Source organism: Anastrepha obliqua, chromosome 2, assembly GCF_027943255.1.
Source record: "Anastrepha obliqua isolate idAnaObli1 chromosome 2, idAnaObli1_1.0, whole genome shotgun sequence".
NCBI classification, from domain to species: Eukaryota; Metazoa; Arthropoda; class Insecta; order Diptera; family Tephritidae; genus Anastrepha; species Anastrepha obliqua.
Window position 1 is genome coordinate 4,856,173 of NC_072893.1, and position 22,218 is coordinate 4,878,390.

A 22,218-nucleotide genomic window follows, 5' to 3' on the forward strand; every position below is an offset into this window, starting at 1 on the left:
CGTACAAGATACAGCTCGTAATTATTATCTAAAGCAAAAAATTGAAATGGATTTCTAATTATCATGATTTTTTATTCTAGATGAACTAAGAAAACTGAGAGAAATTGCAAAATTTCAACTTTTTGGAGATTTTAAAGAAAAACATGCCTTTCTATAAAAAAAAATTCACTTCAACTTGGTATAAAAATCTTGAACATTTTTTTTATCTTTTTTGTTAGTTCAAATAGAAGAGAATTTAATACTGAAGGGAACAAGCTATGATTCATTTCAAAAGGTTCATTAGTTTTTTTTTCATTCATGTACGCCAATTCAAAGAAATCATAAAAATGAAAAGTCGAGAAAAGAAGATAAAGTTTGTACTGTAGCTGTACCAAACGCTCGCCCACCTTTGGCTTTGTATCTACGGAAATATTGAGAATTAGGATCTGTATATTTGTGTGAATATTCTGAAATATATTAGGAATCGCTTAAAACGAAAAAAAGAAAATTTTTTTGACCTTATAAACCAGGCTCCCCCCTTAAGAACGAGCTGAAATGAGAGAAGAAAGTTTTACCTGTCGCATTATAAAAGCTCCAGTTAATAACAAAGCAGTACTAATTTATTTGAGCCACATTCAGATACATGATTTTTACACTACCAACCACAAAAGTATTAGATAACAAAGACAATACACTTGCGAACATAGTAAAAGTTATTACGAATATATTCTTCTCACTGAAAAGTTTGCGACAAATGGATAACTCATCAAAATCTTACAATTACAAGACCGAACGACTTACTTTCAGAGCTTCATTTGGGTATATTTTGCGCCAATCCCTTCATTTCGTTCCAGCTAAGCTGCATAGCGCGGGTATTTGACTCCAGCAGTTGTCTCCAGGTATTCGCTAGTCTTCCATGTCTGCGGTTTCCTTGGCGGTTCCAGTCAATGGCGCCTCCTGTTAGGTTACTATTTCCTCTGCGTGGCCAATCCAACCTTATTTTCTCTGTAGGATCTCTTATTGTATTAGCTTCTGCCGGGTTCTGTCCCGTAGTTCAGCTTTCGAAATAATACTTTGCCTTTGCTAAACATTTTAGAAAGAAAATTGATTTTAAGCCAATCATTTTTTGTTTTAAGACCAGTGTGCAGTAGATGGTAATCACAAGCTTTTTTCGACCATCTGGACTTGTGCATACAGAATCGAATCCCCACAGGCAGTAATAAAGAAAGCATTTCGGAACTGCAACCGTGCACATCTAACTAACCGGTACACAAAAAAAAGGACTGCATATTTACCAAAAACCTTTAAGCCACTTGCTTGCAATTAAAGCCGCATACAATTGAGTATCGAACCGAAGAAGCACAAAAGAGTCATTTGCATGAAAGGTTAACACACCAAAGGCGGCCTTTCCTGCCCACTCATCAATCATGCACCCGTCCTGCCCTTGCACGTACGCCCACATGGCCAACGGCTTGAGCTTCCTTATATGGACAGATCTACGCATGTATTTGGCATGCACGGACGTGCACACTAATCCTCAAGCGTGTTCATCCCTGCCGCACAAACGCAATTGTTGTCTATTCGAATCGGTGTGATTCACTTGATTGGCTTGCGCTGCGCTGCTTTCATGCATGTGGCATGTGGCAAGGTGGCAAGGTGGCATGTTTAGCTAGCACCGCAACGTCAAATACATTGTGAATGTGGAAATATAGTTCATTGCAATGATACTTCCCATCCCCTCTCCTCCACTCGATTGAACAATCAAAGGCAACAGTAACGGCAATAGATGCATTCTACACAGTAATGGCGTCAGGCATGCGAATGTAACAACGGGGCAGCTGCGGCTACCGACATACCAAATGCAGTGACAAAATGGTACGGCTGTTATGAAATTGAGCATGTAAAGAATTTGTTGAAAATTGGAATTGCAGATGGCAATAGATATGCAGTTTCGTGTTGTAAACGCAAAGGCGCACAAGCGCATAGGTGTGGAAATGGAGAATTTATGGATATGATGGCACAGATTTGTAGCCTAAATGACAGAATTTGTATGCAAGGGGAGGCAAGCGTCAGCTGTTTTAGGTTTATAAGAGCTTAGCGGCAATGCAACTTTGCGATTCGGTGCAGCAGTTAAGGCGATCGTTTTGTGCGCACTCTTTATTGACAGCTTGCGGACAAGAGAAAAAACGAAGAGTTTGTTGCATACGCATGGCTAGTAGAACCACTGCAATAACCGCAAATGTATAAGTATTTGAATTACATACTAAAGTGATGACATAAAAGCAAACTCATATTGAAAATTTTCGACTAGAATTTTTTTCAATTAATTTTTGTTATTTTTTTATTAAAAAAATATTGTTGGAGCAGCATAAACATTCTACAAAAAAAATCACATAAATCCAAGTTTCAAATGCAATTGCAATATTTTTAATACTCCACCTATTTTTATCATATTTTTCACACCTCGAAGAACGTAGTTTTATAGATTTAAAATTTGAGTACAACAGAGTGCAAGTTTGAAGTTGTTAGATATTAGATAATTTTTCCTTGATTGTGTTGCGCATTTGCTCCATATAATGAATGCACAAACTTTTTGTGTATGGAGAAATCATCGAGAATTGTGCGACAAATCTTACTTGCACTTTATTATATGCAAATTTTATAGTCTATAAAATTGCAGCCCCAATTTTTTTTTAATTCTGATTAAAAATTTGAAATTCTGCCACCCTATTATTTAGAAAGTGTATGCTAACTTAGCAAACCCATAAAAAAAAATAATAATAATTTGCGCGTACAGCCTCTCCTCCTATTTGCGTTGTGCGTCTTGATGTTGTTCCATGGATGGAGGGACCTACAGTTTTAAGCCGACTCGGAACGGTAAATGGTTTTTAACAGGAGCTTTTACATGTCCGAAATACACTCGAAGCTTTGCCATTGTCTGCCAAGGAGCGACCGCTATTAGAAACAACTTTTTTTATTATTTGATAATCATGCACGGAGATTCGAACATATCCACTCTTGATTGGTACTCATGCGCCAACACATTCGGCTACGGTGGCGCATACACTAGAATAACCTTATTTGAAGTTGGAGTATGCCTCCGTCATCTGGAATACGATGTATTCCTTACATTTTCTTAGAATTTATTTTGCTCTTCAACCTGTACACATTGATAGTCCCTTGCCATTCTACAGTAACAGGTGCATGCTTATCAATGCTCTATCATTTGAGAATAGACGACTTGTCCAAAGACTAATGTTTATGTAAAGGGTGTTTTTTTAGAGGTTAGGTTTTCAAGTTGGCACTACTTTTTTCATAGATGGTCTTTTTGACAGCTGTCACTTGATTTATGCTCAGTTTGGTTTGCCATTTCATAATGAATAGACTTACACTTCAACAACGTTTGCAAATCGTACAAATTTATTACGAAAATAATGGTTCGGTTCGCGCGACGCATCGAAGAAAATTTTGTTCAGCGATGAAGCTCACTTTTGGTTGAATGGGTATGTCAATAAGCAAAATTGTCGCATTTGGAGTGAACATAATCCACAAGCCATTGCTGAGACGCCGTTACATCCTCAAAAAGTCACTGTTTGGTGTGCTCTATGGGCAGAGGGAATCATTGGTCCATATTTCTTTAAAAATGAAGCCGGCCATAATGTTACAGTCAATGGAGAGCGCTATAGAGCCATGATTAATGACTTTTTCGTGCCTGAATTGGACGATGTTGATGTGGACGATCTTTGGTTCCAACAAGACGGCGCTACATGCCATACAGCCAACGCAACAATCGATTTATTGAAGGAAACTTTTGGTAAGCGCATTATCTCGCGCCGTGGACCTGTGGCGTGGCCTCCAAGATCGTGCGATATAACACCGCTGGACTATTTCTTGTGGGGCTATGTGAAGTCGCTTGTCTACGCAGATAAGCCCGAGACGATTGACGTCTTGGAAGAGAATATTCGGTGCGTTATTGCTGACATACGGCCCCAATTGCTGCAAAAAGTGGTTGAAAATTGGGCCTCTCGGCTGGAATTTATTCGAGATCATTTTTAAAACATAATGGCAAACCCTTATCTTTATAATAAAGCTAAATTCTTGGCCATAACATTAAATTATATACGTTTTATTTCATCTTGAAACCCTAACCTCTAAAGAAAACACCCTTTATATACGATTCAATATCCGGTATCATTGATTGTTCAGATCTACTCGGGTAAATAAGTTTCTATGTTCTTAATAAAGTACTTCGCTCTTATAGTTCATTTTATATTGACTTGAAAACTGAAATCAGCCTTCTAGAAGTCTTGATCTTGATTTTGCGATACAAAGGTATCCGTTTAAGTCACTCTTCTTCTTCCTCCTGTCCTGCGTGTCTCACTGCTTTCGCAACTATCATTTTCCAGATTTCTCGATCCGCTGTCAATCGTCACAAGTTGTGTATGTTAATCCCTTTGACGTCATCGATAACCCAATCCATCCATATTTTCTTTGGTCTTCCCTTAGTTCGCTTCACATTCGGTTGCTATTTGAAGTCTCGTTTTGTAGCTCTATGCTCTGGCATCCTTTCTACGTGTCCAAGTCAGCGCATTCGTTGGACTTTTATGAATTTTTTGATGTTTCGCCCCTTTATAAGCCTTTATAAGGTGTTCAAGTTATAGATCGAATACGATATGTGCCATCTGCCAACTTGATTGGGCCATATATTTTTCTCAAAATTTCTTTTCGAATGTTGCTTTTGGTTCACGTCATTCATTTTGATCGTCTGAACTTCACAGCCGTATATTAGGATTGGGCATAGGAGTGCATGACACAAACGTAATTTTTGGCCTCTCGACAGCGCCTTGGATTTAAATACCTGTATGTGTGCGGAGATGCCCTGTTTGCTGCTTGTAGTCTATCTTGTAAGCAATTGCTATGTCTTCGTTGGCGTTAAGCACCACTCCAAGATATTTAAATTATTCTACAGCTTCGAAACGCGTATTGCCAATAACAAGACCAGGTGGGTTGTTTTTTGATTTGGTCGCAGCTTATACTTGGTTTTGTCGTGGTTAATTTGCAGTCCAACTTTCAGGGCCTGATTTTCTAGATGGCAATGCGCACACACATATTTGCATACGGCTGTTGAAGACGTCTTTTTGTGAATCGAAAAGAGGAACTATTTCATTCGGTGCTAGGTTGAAAACCAATGATGGCAGGGCATCGCCTTGCTTAACTCCCGAGATCACTTCGAGTGGGTCTGACAGACTAATTAAATAGTCTAAACTTAGCAACACACTAAATTTCAAAAACCTTTTGTGATGAAGCGGCAGTCTGAAAAAGAGTTGCTTAAATTAGTGACCAAAGCTCTATAATTCCAAATATTTCGTCAGTTTCTGTTGCAAACATTTTTCTTAATATCTAAAAAAATGCACATGAAACTTCATTAAAATATTTCGCATTCTCAGTTGTTGTCCGTAAATGACATGAGCACGAAACTAATTTATTTTCCCCAGTAGTTTTACTTAAATGGTGAAACAATAATTCTGCTCATATAAACTTCGCACAAAACTCTACATTTCCTCCGTCATCCAACAACCACAAACAGAAAGTGGGTTAAGTAGAAATGGCTGAGCCACTATGTACGCAGTGGTAGTTGCGGTGATACAGATGGACTGCAGGAGGTTGTCACAAGAAGGAATTTAAGGCCAATAAGTCAGCCGCACCATCGTCAACATTAAACTCCATTACGGCTATATCCTGTAGCAATAAATAAAGCAGAAATTATTGCAGTATTACAATAAGTTTATATGCATTTGTTTTTGTTGGCATTAAGTGCAGACAGCAAAATAAATTCCGGGCAGCAAAAATCGGGTTGTTGCAGCAGCTCTCTTTCTTACAAATATACCCGCACATATGGCACACCATTCTGAAGAATTTTTCAAGCGGAAAAGCATACTTTTATTTCAGTTGTATGCTTTCTACTTTTTTCTGTTGTTTTTTTAATAAATTTTAAACTTAAGTAAAAAGGCAAAAAACTTAATAAAATAAAGACATTTAAGTACAATAACCATTTGTCTTACGTCATTTATATTACAAATGATAGAAAGTATAGTAGGTAACTACAATAGTACCAGCAGATGCACCAATGCACTCATAAGGCTGGGCAATCAGCAGAGGCTGAAAAGAAGAATAGAAGAGAAGAAAACTACAATATGTGCGTTATTATATAAATAGATACCTCTAATGAAGCCATAAATAGGACTCTAGCTAGGAGAGTTGACGGTTGCCGTAGCCGAATGGGTTGGTGAATGACTACTCGTGAATGGGTTCGAAAACCTCGACATAAAACTTCAAATGAAAGAAAAAAATCGGGCGTACCTCGGCAAGCAAAGGCAAATTTCCACGTGTATTTGTGTTATGAAAAAGTTCCTCACCAAAACCATCTGCCATTGGGAGGCCGCACAAAACTGTAGGTCCTCGGAGAAGCCTCAAAGAAAAGCGCCAATTATACAAATGGTAAAGTGGTATTAGTAATACACTCGCTCAATAGAGGAGACATAATCTATGAGGAGAAAGGTAGAAATACCAACCAGCTCTTATAACAAAATAGCAAATACTTCCAGAGGGTACCTGCTATATAGTGTGCTATCACCACTAATGTCGGACTTAGTTATAGAAGAAGTCTTGATGGGATTAGACAGTAAATGTTTATGATTCCAAAGTTACTACTGTGGGCAAAAAGTAAGGTGAATTTATTTGTCAAACTTCGCGGGATTAAAATTTCGCTCTAGGTATTTTTTTCATGAGTTGACAGCACTGTTAATAACATCTGGGCCAACTTTCATGTGAATGTCATTATCAGTAATATATTTACGCTTGTGTTTACCAAACGACCAAGAGTGCATTTTTCGATTTTTACAATGTCTGATTTGATTGAGCAGAGAGGTGCCATCAAATTTTGTTTGCGGAATGAAATTTCGGCTGCGGAAACGTTTAGCATGCAGAAGGCATTTGGTGATTCGACCATGTCGCAGAAAAATGTTTATAAGTGGTACAAAGACTTCAAAGAGGGTCGAGAACGTGTTGATGACTTGGAGCGCTCCGGACGACCATCGACGTCAACAGATGACCAACACGTCAATAAAGTGAAGGAGTTAGTGCTCAAAAATCGTCGGTTGACTGTTAAAGACCTTACTGATATGATTTTGAAAGACCATTTGGGCCTACGAAAAGTCAAATCTCGTTTGGTACCAAAAACTCTCAATTTCTTGGAAAAAAGTCGTCGCGTTGATGGGTGTGAAACAATGCTTTCAGACTATCAGGACAAGCTCAAATGCATCATTACGGGAGATTAGACTTGGGTTTATGCTAACGACCCTGAAACAACCGACCAATCAAGCGAATATCGTGCTAAAGGCGAGGCCAGACCGAAAAGAGCACGTCAAACTCGTTCAAAAATAAAGGTTATGATGACATTTTGTTTGGTGGTGTGGTGCACTATGAATTCCTTCCACCTGGCCAAACTGTTAATAAGGAATATTATTTGAGCGTTATGCGTCGTTTACGTGAAGCAATTCGTCTAAACAGACCAGAATTATGGGCCAACAACTCTTGGTTTTTTCATCACGATAATGCACCGTCTCACACTGCACTCGTTCTTCGTGACCATTTCGCCAAAAATTCCACGCATGTCGTTCCGCAACCACCGTATTCGCCTGACTTGGCTCCGTGTGACTTCTGGCTATTCCCAAAACTCAAGAGACCACTTCGGGGAACACGTTTCGAGTTGATTGAGGAGATAAAAGCTGAATCGAAGAAGGTGCTGATGGCCATACCGGAAATGGACTATTTGGCATGTTTCGGGGATTGGAAAAATCGTTGGCATAAGTGTATTTCATCGAGAGGGGATTATTTTGAAGGAATTGAAATTGATTTACAAGAATAAATGAAGAGTTTTGATTTGACAACCAAATTCAGCTTACTTTTTGCCCACAGTAGTATGCTGACGCCATAGTCATAATAAGTAGCGAAAAATTTGAAGTGACCACAATTCAATTAGGGTTAAAACTAACAAGATGGTGGTGTGTTAAAGTGAGGCTGAACATAAATCCAGCAAAAATGATCATCCTACCATTCACAAAGAAATACAAACTCAAACATCTTAAACCAAAGAGCATAGATGGAATTGCGGTAGAAATGGAAAGGAAGTAAAATTATTCTGTTTAAAATTTTACATAAATTACGATTAAAGAAGGCACAAAAGAACTTTCAGATTGCAGTGACAAATACCCTCATAATAAAGGGGTTTCCAAAAGTGACGCATAGATGCCAATAGCGCATAATTCCAAAACAGTCACCTTTATGACTCTTTGACATACATAAAGTAGAAAGATGTACAATTTTACACGAGAAAACGAGACGTGAGAATTATTGAAATGTATCATGAAAATGGTCGATCTTTAAGAACAACATATCGCAAAACTAATTAGCTTTTTGGTAGAAAAAATCGTTGGAATAAGTCAACAATAGAAACGTTGGGGAAAATATTTCAAGAAACTGGTTAAGAAAGAGGACTCATTATAATCATCAATTGGTGCTACAACTCTATGTGTGCTTTGGCCCACTGCACAAAATGTCTCCATTTGCCCCGATCCTTCGTTGAATCTTTCCAGTTGTTGTTCTTGAGTTTCCCTATGTCGTCTTCCAGTTCGCAAATCCATCTTGATCTTGGTCTGCATCTAACTTTCGTTGCACATGTTTTAGCGTCAATTATTTCTTGGTTAAGCTCTCTCATGGTACGGCCTAGCCATCCTACTCTTTGAGCTTTGGTGAAACACACAATATTTTCCCCTCTTAAAAGTGGTCCAGTTCATGGTTTCATCTTATACGTCTTTGATTGCGCCTAAAAATTTTTCTCTCGAGTACTTGGAATTTGTTTATGTATTTTTCACTTATTGTCCAAGACTCCGATCCGTAGCAAAGAACAGGTCAGACTATAGATTTCTACAGCGAAATTTTGCAAGGTTTGTTCAGCAGTTTCTATTTAAAAAGCTTAATAAGTGAGTAGAATGCTGTATTTGCTGTTTGTATTCTCTCGCCGTTTGTGATTCTCATTGCGTTGTCGTGGCTTAGTTTAAACCCAAATACGTCAAGGTTTTCGTCGCCTCAAACTCACGGACTGAGCAAAAACTAGAATTTAGAATTGTGGTTTCAGGTATTCTAAACATTTATTTAATCATTAAAAACTTTAGGGCGCAAGGCAGCTCTACACCTATGATATCTAGTGAATTCCCCAAAAATATATACCAAAAACGCCAAGGAATTTAGCTAAAATATTTTTTAATTGCTATGAAATTTTTATTTGCTTCATTAACCTAATCACTACCAAATTTTGATTTAGCATCCAAATGTCTTGCTTTCTGCAAAGAAAACTCTTTCAGCTAAGGAATGGATTGACAGCAAAGTCTCCACTTTATTCTTATTAGATATATATATATATTTTACCGTGGTTCCTAAGTAGAAAATAGGACCTTTTCTGCTATTTATTGGCATCATTATCTCCGAAAGTCTTCAGAAGAATTCGATGCGCTTCAGCTTTAATTTTCTTCAAAAACAGGCTTGCCGAAATTCGGTTTTATTAGTACAAAAATTGATACTTCCACCCAGTTTCACTATCTTTTAATAAGTGAGCTTCAATCTAAGATCTATACTAAATTTTCATATTAAAGTTCAATTCCTATTCGAATTTTATTCACATTTTTTGAATTATCTTTCAGGGTCGTCAGAACCATTTGCAAAAATTAGATTCCCTCATAACGCATTTTGCATGCCCCAAATTAAAATATGTATAGATATATGTGAAAAATGATATGTGGGAGGCACATTTGGGAGAGCCTTTTACATACAATTACACCTCCATTGAATTATGGCATCCTCTTATGTTCGCTCAGCTCCCGTTGATGCATAGCTTTCGCCTCAGCAACACTTAACCACACATGGCCCACACACAAGTAGCCTAAAATCACTTAAGTCAATTCTGCTGCCTGCAAGTAGCAAGTGCAACTTACCTGTGCGGATACTTTCTTTAATTTATGTTGGCTTTTTGTAAAACAGGTGGCTACTTAGCCGACCTCGCCACCAATTTCCTTTAGCACAACTCGCCTAGTTACTGCTCCTGCTTATACTCACCAGTACAAAGCCATCTGCTGGAGTGAATGCCAGGTGAGGTAACCGCAACAGAAACAAAGCCAGTAATTACAAACCAAACAGCAACAACAACCTTCAAAAACAGCAACAGTGAACTTATTTAGAGTTGCCTGAGGTAAGCGAAAATGTGTGTAGCCAATGCAAAGGAGCTTTTGAGCAGTTGGCTCTGTAGTCGACTGCAGCTGGTCATTAGGCGTCATTAGGGGTCAAGTGTTATTCCACTTCTTCTGGCTTTAGCCTCAATCAATGCACATCAATGCACTCTTCTTTACATTTTTGCTTGAATTTTTATCAAAAAATGTACTCATTCGTTTGCTGTCCGAACTTTGGAAGTAAAAATATGTATAGGAATGATGGGAAAGGACGAAAAGATATATACTGCATATGCATTTGTAAAGTATTAAAATATTGTTAAGGGGCAGTTCGGTGACTATCAACCTAGTATGAGCATGTAAACCATTTTCCTGTTCCCAGTTTGTCTTTGTATTGAAAAATTACCTTTTCCATTTATTTGTGAGTCATCTTTGTCATACAGTCACCTAAAGACAGTCAGTATCCTACGTGTCTTCAAGATATTTACTTAGAGTTAAGTAAGAAGCAACAAATGGAATTACTTTCGTTTCATATTCCAATGCATAGGAGCCTTCTTGGTTGCCTTAAGGGGACAGATACCTGTAAAATTTCGAAAAAAAACAACTTTTCTTTCATAAAATATTAATAAAATCCTTTAATAATATGTAATTATATTATAGATCGTCAAACGTGACTACTCTATTCTTTGCATTCGAGCGCTGGGGGAGGTTGAATTTTCATGTATTCAAACTTTAGACGCGTTTTTCACAAAACTATATTTTTCGAAGTTAAATTTTTCACACATCTTTTTTATGATATTACTATCAATGCAAATTTACAATTTTTCGAAAATATTTGGAAAAAATAATTTTTTTCGAGGTAAAGATTGTAGGAAAATTCCCCCGAAATTCATTTTTGCATTTTATTCCGGGGGTTTTATTTTCCATTTTTGTTTTATTCATATAGAAAATATAATATTATTAACCAAAAAAACTTTTGGTTTTTTGTATTCAGGTCACTGATGCCGGTGCTACAATGCCCGCCGATTGAGAAGCTCCGCTGCGACCTTCTTGGAAGAATTGAGTGTACATCCGCCATTTTAAATTATTAAAATAAAAGATTAAAATTTTATATTCTTTTAATGTATAAATAAACCGTATGCCAATTTTGAAAAAAAAATATTTGCTTCTTCATTTTAAATAATTTTAATGAAAATCAGGGAAAATATCGCCGTTTACAGATATCTGTCCCCTTAAGTAGCGCAAATATTGGCGATTTAACGGATTTAATGTCCCATGTTAATAACTGAGCTATGCAATAAAATGCCATAGATGTCCCCTTACTTAAAAATGCAACTTTTACTAGAATTGGGAAACCCTGTTGAATAAACCGGCTATCATTTCTGTATACTTAAAACTAGGGTTGATATATTTGGGTCAAACTTCAAAAGATTTATATCAGTTCGAGAAGTAGCCTCTCCACCATTTTGCAAAAATAATTTACACAATAAAAATAAGAAGAATTTTGGAGAATTTTTGCTGAGATATAACAGTGAAAGAGTAAAGTGTCTTTGTGTATAAATTTCACAAATTTTATTTATTCTTCCAAATTTATTTCGCTTTGTTCAAAGTTCATTCCCTCCGACGTAACGTTTCCAGTTCACGAAATTCCTATTAAACTCGATTTCCGAAATGCCCTCTGCATTACTCGCAGCGACTCACTTTCTAACTCTCCCTTTTTAGCAGTTTGACCAGATGGAAGGTACTCATACTCCACTGCCTCAAGGTGATCGAAGGAATGCGTTTAAATGAGCACAGTTTTGAACAACTTTGGACTGACCTTTATTTTTGGTATTTGCACATCTTTGGTACGAAATTCGATTACGATTAGTCAGTGACATCGGATCCAGACGCATAGTTCCAGGCCTCATCTGCAATAATTATAGACTCATAGTTAGAAATCATCTCCTCATAATTTCTTTTTTAAAGAAATTGAGTGTTTTTGGAACCAAACGAGACCAGACGCATTGAAGTTCAAGTGGTGTTTCAAAGTTTGTTAATCTTATTTATGAGATATGCCAACAACACCCACAATTTGTCCGATGGTGAATCTGGAATTTTATGAGACACTTAGTTCCAACTGAGTGGCACAACTTGCCTTACTTCGCGCTTAGTAATCGATTCATTGCAATACTCAAGCCTCCATGGACGGTATGAGGCCAGATTTACTGGAAAAAATAGTCAAAAACTGGACTGATCGAATGGACCATACCGCGGGCATACACCGGATATCACATTCAAAATATAAATACCATAAAATTAGGTTCCGGGTTATAATAAAAAACTCATTCCAATAACATTTCTATTTTGCTTTACCATTTTAAGTTCTTACCAGTTTAAGTATTAAAAAACAGCCTTTATATAAACGCGTATTCAAGAAAACTGGGATGGGATCGGCCTCCTATATATACGAGGTGTGCTCAAAAAGTATCGCGAATTTTGAATTTTTTCAAAAATTATTTATTTAGTCATTAATATCTATTTTTCCCCCTTCAAAGTAATCGCCATGAGATATTATGCACTTGTCCCAACGTTTTTTCCAATCTTCGAAGAACCTCAAAAAATCATTTTTTTTTTATCTTGTTCAGCTCTTCCTTCGATGCCATCTTTATCTCGCCTCTTCAGTTTCGGGAACAAGAAAAAATCACAGGGGGCCAGATCTGGGGGAAACAGTGGCTTTGGCATCGTTATTGTGTTGTTTTCGGCCAAAAATTTGTGTGAGCAGGGGCGTTATCGTGATGCAAGAGCCAATTTTTGGCACGAGCCAATCGATATGTCTAGGACCTCAGCAACGTGATTCGACGATTGGCCAATACCATTTTCTTTACTTCATCAAATTATTTATCTGTAGCTTCTCCATATGACACAGTCAACATTCGGAATGCATCCGCGTACTTAATTTCGTCTTTCACACAAAATTTAATGCAGGTTCTTCGATCCATCTTTTTGAATAGGTAAAAATCGAAGGCGAGCCAAAACACGTGCAAGCAAAGCAGCTGTTAACAATTAATTTAACATTTAAAATGGCCGAACTCGTCGGCATGAGTGAGGAACATGAGTACCAACATATCGCCACAAAAAAATCGAAATTCGAATATACGTAACCTGCGAAAATTCAAAATTCGTGATACTTTTTGAACACACCTCGCATTATCACTATTTTATCCATAGCAATACAAACATTTTTAAAATGTTTCTTGTACAACAAAACCCATTAAGCAGGTCTTCCATTTCTATCGCTTTAATTCAAATAAAAAATCAAGCAACATTTTCAAATAAAGTTTGGCACCTTGCGGTAGTTGCCATCAAAAAACACACTGCGGCATGCTTACGACAAAGGTATAGCAATGTAAAAACAATCTGAATTATACCCTCAAAATTTACATGCCTTGAATTGTCTGTCTTGATTTTTTTGTTGTTATATTTTGTTTGTGTAGTTTCCCGTGAGAGTTATTAAATAGCAGCGTTGCTTAAATTGTATATAAAAAAAACTTTAAAGTATTATTTATAGGATCTTCATAGAATGTCACATCGAAACACACTCTTTCTTACCCAGATGTTGATCAATCAGCCATTCCCAACAGACAAATTAATAAGCAGCACAACTCAATAGATGCTTGTGGATATGGTACACACCCACACACAAAAATATATTTTTTAATTTTTCATAATTTGTTTTAATTTAATATTTCTCCGAGCCTCACCTCACAGGTTGAATGAACTGCTGTCAATGTCCAGCTAGCCCAGCCGGTTTGTGCTGCGAATGGAACAAACATCCAAAATATATTCGTATTTATGTATCTGTCTGACTTTTCCCTGCGGTCATTGGCCGAACATTGATTGTCATTTTAACTTGGACTTTTATCAATATTGCACTTTTTTGCCATTATGGTCAATTTATTCGACAATTCGACTTCTCCTCCCAAATAGGTTTTGTCTTCTTGCGGCGTTCGTTGCTTTTCCCTCGACCTCACCCTTCTCTCTCCATCGCTTACTCCTTTTTCATTGCCTTTTGCTCCGCTTGTGCGATAAGCTTTCTGAAACTGCCTGCCTTCATAGTGAAATTGTGCATTTGTTGGAAATTTCATTTCGTAATATCTGTTGTAACCGCCTCTGCGACGAGAATTGCAACGAAAATTCGATGCCTTTGAACGGCCGTCAATTAAAGGGTCAATGGAATACTGCAGATTGATGCTGGTGCAAGGCTAGCGAAAAACAGGCGGAGTGGCAGAGAGCCAGAAATAAAGCAAAAATAAAAAAAAGTAGAAAAGCGGCGTGGGAATGGTAAAATATGTATGTCTGCATTTTCGAAGTTCCAACCGATACCCGAGGGAAGAAAATGAATGCGACTGGTTTAATATTGGGCGGGGAGGACGACGAGTGCAGCGAGGCAGAAACTGAATTGTGTTAACAGGTTTTAAAAGCTGTTTTATTGGAGCATAGCGCACTGCTCACACACACACATGCACACGTGTGTACGATTGTTTACTTGTATGTCACAAACTGTTTCAATAAACAAATGAAAACACAGTTTTTCTTCAATGAAATATGCATACGAAGCAGCGTTGCAAAATCGAGTTGATACTTCCACAGATGTAAATTTATATGTAAATGTGTGTAATTGTATATGTATGGATATTTAATTTTTTTCGCGCCAATCTCACAAATATTTGATTCAATTTAATGTTACTCATACGCCCCCTCGTACAATAAGTTTGCTCAAATTTCTTGCACCACCCACACAGAGAGAGAGGCATACGTATTTGTATGTATTTATGTACATATTATCATGTTGTAACGCAACACAGAAATTGGAAAACTTTTTAACTGCTTTCGTTGGCTATAAATCAGTTTGCGAAGTAACATCCAGAATTCAACGCGTAAAGAAGCACCAACAACGAGAACAACGACAACAGCCTGGACTTGCATGTTTTTTTGCATATAGAAATGTTCATTGACCTTGATGAGATTGGTTGGCGCATGCAACTTTTTGAACTAAGCACTTTGCTTTTCATTGTTTTGGAAGTTTTACTTTTGACAAAATATTCTTATTAACGAATTTGGCTATGTGGTCAGGTATAATTGCAGTAAAAAATGGATCATATTGTATTTATTTAATCAGCACACCCAATTGGATTAATCGTCTGATACCTAGAAAGAAAAACATAATTTCTTTCCTGAAATAATGTTTAGTACTGAGATCATCCTCCATTCAGAGCAATGCACTCAACCCAATTCCAAACTTTTTCATACTAGTTTTGCGGTTCGATAAGAAAAACGCAAGTTTATGGTTTGAAATGTACGGGGACTATTTTCAAGCTGTATTTCAAGCCTCTCACTCCTGAACATAAGAATCCTTTTTGTCTCTTTTATGAAAAAGAACACAAAATACTCATAAGCAGGTTAAGATATAGTACAAAGCTGATTGACTTAAAATTCTACTATAAATATCTCAAAATTAAACTCGAACGCCAGAAATACTCAAATAATAAAATGTGTGTTAAGGGTTGATTTCGTTAATGTATATTATATTAGGTGCGTAACTAAGTTCTCGCTGGTTTTTTGATGAAAATACATTTTTATTCTGAAAAAATAGTTACAAGTGAATCATTGACAGTATTGCCCATCGCTGGCTACTACTTTTCCCCATCTTTCTGGTAGATCTCGTATACCTTCGTTCGCAGCGTAAATACTCGGTTGAGGCGACGACGTAGAAGCATGACCGGGCAGTCCCCATGACTTTTTTTGTAATAAGATTTTGCAATTTTTTCAACTGCAGCTCATCATGAATCAAAATCATCAATTAACCAAAACAGAAAACATTTTTCGAATAGTAAGAAAGACTCCATAATAATAAAAATTTAAACGATACTGCCAACTACCCTAATTTTTTATTAGTAATTTTACATCACCAAATATTCAAATATGATCGGCGTACTTCAAAGCGCCCACTTTCCCTTCCGCCTTAAATAGGATAAGCCAGCCGAGCAATTTCTGTGCGCCTGGTCCACCTTCACTTCAAGTCCGGTTGTGGCTTTTGGAAAGCAGATGAGGGGAGAGCGTAATTCTGAGCTCTTTAACACCCAGCAATCAACAAATCCAAATATTGGTTTTTATGGCAGTGTATAACTGTGCTACCAACACAAACATAATGAATATCGAATACCCTTTATTTTCCTCATTCAACGAATATTTTTGCATATCAAAAAAAAAACTCTTTGTGCTCATTTCTATCATTTTTGACAAGATTGCAAAACTTCCGCTACTACAAGTGCAAAAGCACAAACACACACACACATGGCACTGAACACTTGCAACGAGTTGAGTGCATAAATCCCAGTTTATTATATATGCACTTGGCTCCACAAATACACTTGCATTGCTTCCAAAGATGTCCTAGAAAAATAGCATACATTGAAAATGGTTTGGCAAGCAGCAGTGAACTCCCTGCAAAATTATAAGGACATCCGCAAGCAAACATAAATATAAAACTTACCATATATTCAGGGAGATGCAAACATACGCTTTCATGTGGATACACACACTCATACGTACTGCAAGTATACATATACGAGTACACACAAAAGTATTTTATAAACGAACAGCGCGGAAACAGTCGCACGACACAATTTAAGCAGCCGAACCCGTTAGAGCAAATCAAAAAATTAGAGCAACAAAAATTATGAAACCCTGCTGCGTCACATTTTAAATCAAGAAACTTTAAAAAACTTTTTCAGTCAGTTGGATTTATTTCATTGTACAACGCATAAAAAGACACCAATATTTTGACAAAAATACTTGCAATTATTTCAAATCGAATATTGCGAATATATTTTTTGAAAGATTTAACCCCTTACATCCTTTCCATATAAATATTTAATACTAGTTCAATATTTAAATTGGTCGGAAAAACGATCAATAATAACTAAAATTTCATTTATAAATTTTATTAAATTTCACAACAAGAAAAATTTATTGATTTTCTTCATATGAATAGAAAACTTAAACATTTCTTCATTTTGTCAATTTACTAAGCCCTTCAACACTATCAACTTTACTTGTTAATATTAAAGCGAAATAAAAATTTAACTACACAGATCTTTCAAATTCTCTATCCATTTTAGTCGCAACTGTTTATTTTATTTTCTTATTTTTTCAAATTTTTACTTTTACGTTCTTTGTATCTTGTCTTTATTGGATCTTCAAGGATTCAAGCTTTGAATATAAGTTTAGTATTTATCTCGTCAGGTTTTTAAGAAAGGTGGGGTAGCTTAAGTTAAGTGAGGATGAATAGCTGCCCAAGCGAGAGCCTACTTCGACAAAGATTAAAATTCGTCCATTGTGATGCGATACAGAGAAACAACAAATGGAGAAATCCCGAACAGGGGAACAAAAGGAAGAAGGGGCTTCGAATTGACGATGAAACGGCAGTTAATTGCATTGCATCAACCACTTCAAGCTGCTGATGAAATCCACCAAATGTGTAATGTGAAAATCTGCTATATGTGCAGGTTTGCCCAGACATCTGGGCTCTGTCTGAGTCTTAGCCCGATGAGAGCAGAGCAGCTAGGAGAAGATGCTGAGATAATTCAAGCTCATCCTCCAAACAGCTTCGGCAGAAAGGACATGAAGCAATCCCAAGCTCATCGCATAGATACTAGCGCACAATGAATGGGAAGGATGCCCATAAAATTCGAGAGCGGCAGCTTTGTTAGCCTGAAAAGTTCTCCCCGTAGCCAGAAGAATCTCGCGACTTTGCACGTTTGCGCATTAGCCAGCTCTCCTTAAGTTGACGAGAAGTCCATCTTTCCAGAAGCAAACCAAGGGATCTCAATAGAACTCCAATCTTCTAATTTCGCAGTGAAATCATCTCGAGTGTTCCTTGTGTAGCCAGCTCATCACCCAGCACTATGCCAGTGGGACCAGAAACCCAAAAGAGCGTAGTATCGAAGTACTCTGAAGCAGCCGAGATAAATCAGGTATTACCCGAATAGTTTCGAACGCACAAACAATAAGCCCAAGGCCCTAATTGCTGCCTGTCTGTCGAAGTAAATATTTACCTTCTTTACAGTTATTGGAGAAATAAGCAACTAAGACTTTGCCTCTCCAATTGCGGCTACCTCCGCTTAGAAAGCACTGCAGTGGTGCGGTAGCCTCGCAAAATATTCCCCCATCAACCTTTTTGTTCAACTTCGGGTGATCCGTAAACAAGTGGAGTAAAAACATTTTTGAACAGAAAGATGTATGAAAGCACAGATCTAAAATTCCGTACCTACTTATTTTTACTTTAGTTAACGGTCCTCAATATTTTTGTTTTTATTTTGTTAGACTATATTGGAAGAAAATCTATGTACATGATTTTAAGGTAAGAGAGGTTATTTTTTATTTATTTTCTTTTTTAATTCGCTTAATACTCTCCACTAGGATCAGATGCCGATTTTCCATAAGAATGTGGAACGGGTGAAAATTGTATGGTTATTGAAATGTAATTCAGGTATAAAACGTCCAAAGGTTTTCTTCTGTTTGTTATATGATCCAAAATATAGTTGAGACAGCATCGTATTTGTCTTTGTGTCGTCGCCATTTGCATGAGCAATCATTTCGACCCGAGTCTTCCAAGAATTCAATGGCAAACTGACCGCATAGTTTATGTCACCACTACCAAAGATGAGCAAGTCCGAGCTGCAAGCATACGTACGAACACGGAATCTTACAGCGACCGGCATCAAAGCTAGCCACTCTTAATTTGCAAGCCCTCAGAAATTCGCCGGGGTGTGCAAAGTCAGCTAGCCAGCAACATGCAAGTCTACGCTACAAGCAGTTCATACATTTCTGTTCAGCGTAGAGAAAGCACCAAATCGGTAACTCGCTCTTAATGTATTAGATTTCATTAATCTCTATAAAGTTCAATATATTTTCGGTTTTCTTAAAGGCTAGTGAATAAGTTTTCTTTTTGCTTTTTAATATTTTGTCCACAGGTACACTAACTCGGAAAGTTTTTTTAAGACTAGTCGTTTTTCGGCATTCAATGGTAAACTTCAGATCACCGCAAGGCTACCCAGATGAATACAACAAATCGTAAATGTCTTTCAAGTATGCCTGTGCCAGTCTATTATCATTATTTTTCATTGTGCGAATATTTGAGTTAATTATTACCTTTTTTATGAAATTATATTTTTTACAATTAAGTATTCACATTTGTTCGCTCTTACACCCCAGCTCCCGTAGAAATGTTCCCTACTTCCTAAGCAGCAATGGCCCAGGGGAACAAACAAGTCACACTTCAGGCTTTCCACACACAACTGACATCGTGCAAAGGCAATCACGCTAAGGCTCGTGTAATGAAGTTAGCGCCTCGACCCATTTGCTTACCACTGGAACAGCAGGGATGTCGTAAAGTGCAGCAAATGCTGATTAGCCGCTAAATCCAAGCAATCCATATTGAGCTTCCACCAGCAGCATCCACTAAGTACCAGCGCCACTCCTCACCACCCACTCCTCACTTGTATTCAGCACTAACTCTTATTAAAATCTCCGCTTTGATGATGATTATCAGTAAATCAGTGTAAGCGGCAATTGTTATTGTAATAATGTAATATTATTAATCCCTACGATGCCATGCAATATCCCACAAAGTGCAAGTGCAGTCGCAGACACGTGCGGGGTATGTTCAGTGAACCATTTAATAACATCTGCCTCAAGCCTTTGTGGTAAACGTGGCAGCGCGCAGAAACCAGCCGATAATATCTACTTTCCCCACACGCCTTTACCACCACATCAGATGGTGGCTGTTCAAAGTGGCCACAAGGCACGGAGCTCAGCTTTACTTGCTTTGCGTGCGCGTTCTTCATTTACGCCTTTCCTTGCCTGTGAAATTAGTTTGGTGAGCGCGGCACACAGCGCGGATCTCACACATACGCATATAGGAGTATGCATATAAGTGTATGTTCGAATGTGTGCGTGTGCATGGACATATTTGCAAGTAAGTCCTTTATGTGCGCATAACCTCAGCTTGCAAATCTGTCTGCATTTACGCTTATATCGCAACCAAGTTTGTAAGTGCATTTGCAGGGGTATTAGTGTTGGCACACATATGTGAGGCGTGTATGCCTTAGCCTGCTTAGTTTAACAATTATGGGTTTGAATTCGTTTGACTGCAGTTGAGCAGCACAATAGACCTACAAACAAGCTCCTGGATTTGAAAAGGACGAATGACGACAAACGCATTTTAAAGTTTTACTAGCGCGAAAGTGCGGCTGATTTGTTGACTTGCACTTTAATTGAATGCAATTTTATATTAAATTTAAGTTCTTTATATCTTAAACTTCACTTTTGCTTTGAATTAATAGGGAATTATAAGCGAGTTTGCACAATGACTTACTCAAACGAGGAGATCTCTAAATATAGCAGAAGAAATGGAAGGTCGATGAACAGTTTGTGTCTGCTGCTGGTGTTGCTTTCCTAATATTGCAAACAAGGTGTATTTTTATAGAGTTGGAGAATTTTAAATTGATGATAAAAGGTATTTCAAAAGACGTGCCTAGATGGTGCTATTAAACCAAGTAAAATTTAGATTCCTTCAGGTTTCACTATTTTTATTCAAATTATGGCTGTTTGCAATTATATGTTAAAAATTTGTTCATTTTAATGACCCCCATCAGCTCGCCTATTAGAAAAATCCACCAAACAGTTGATTCTGGAATGCCTAATTGTTGATAACGTCGAAATATCGCTATTGGGGGTTGTTCACCAACACTTTGCGGTACGGGAGCAATATTCTCAACAGAACGTCCAGTTTTTCGTCTGCCAGCAAGGATAAAAAATAAGTCCTCGCTAGAACTAGTTTCTTGAAAATTTCCCACCAGCCTTTGAATTCCCGATTCATTCGGACGGTTATTTTTACCAAAAAAACTAGGAATCTTGCGATATGTTGTTCTTAAAGAGTGTCACTTTTCATAGTAAGTTTCATTAATTTTAACGCGTTGTTGTATCGAGTAAACACCTCGTGAGTTTGATAGTAGCCTGAAGCGGTTAATACAAACGTAATTAGCTACTATTGGTCATCATCTTCTAATCCAAAGCCCCACCTTTCCCACCTGTTTGGTTACTTTTCTTTTATTCACTCAACCCTAGTATCACCAAAGTCAAATTCTGATTCTATGTCCAAGGGGCTCTCGCAGCCATTTACCCTTTCCTCTCTAGCATGTAAAATTGAACACCTGTTACTTGGCAAATGTTAAAGATAGCATTAAAAAAGGTAACGCCTAGGAATCATGCACTACTGGTATCCAGGTGTCACTTTTGAAAGCCCGTTTACTTTTTTTGTGACAGCCGATTTGACAGTTCTTGATCTTTTTAAAGTCAGCTGGGCTTGGCAATTCATTTCGATCAAAGTCACGCCAAAGCACTGAAATCGCCAACCAATAATTATGGATTCGTAAACAAAATAGCGTATTAGCCGCATTTTCTGCAAAAGCAGCCCAACTTGCCACCATACTATAAACAACCGAACTATACATATCTACTGGCCTTTTATAGTCTAAACACTCGAAGGAAGATTTTCTCATCAGCAGATGAAAATGTGTCCAGTATGAAACTTTTTCCCCATTTAGCAAAAACAAGCCGATGTAATTTTGCATATTTAAAGTCATAAGATAATTGCGAAAGAGTAAACATATAAATGTAAAAGGAACAGGAAGAGTGTAAATAAAGCAGATTCAAAAACGTAATTCGTAAATGCAGCGAATGACATGGAAATCTCAATAAAACTTACAAAGAGGAAATGCCAAAAACACACGGAACGTAAAAAATAACTTAAATTACTTGACGAAACGGGAGCACTACAATTAATCGTAAGCCACCACAAACACATAACCAACACATACCCACATACTTAAGAACCTTACTAACTCATTTACAT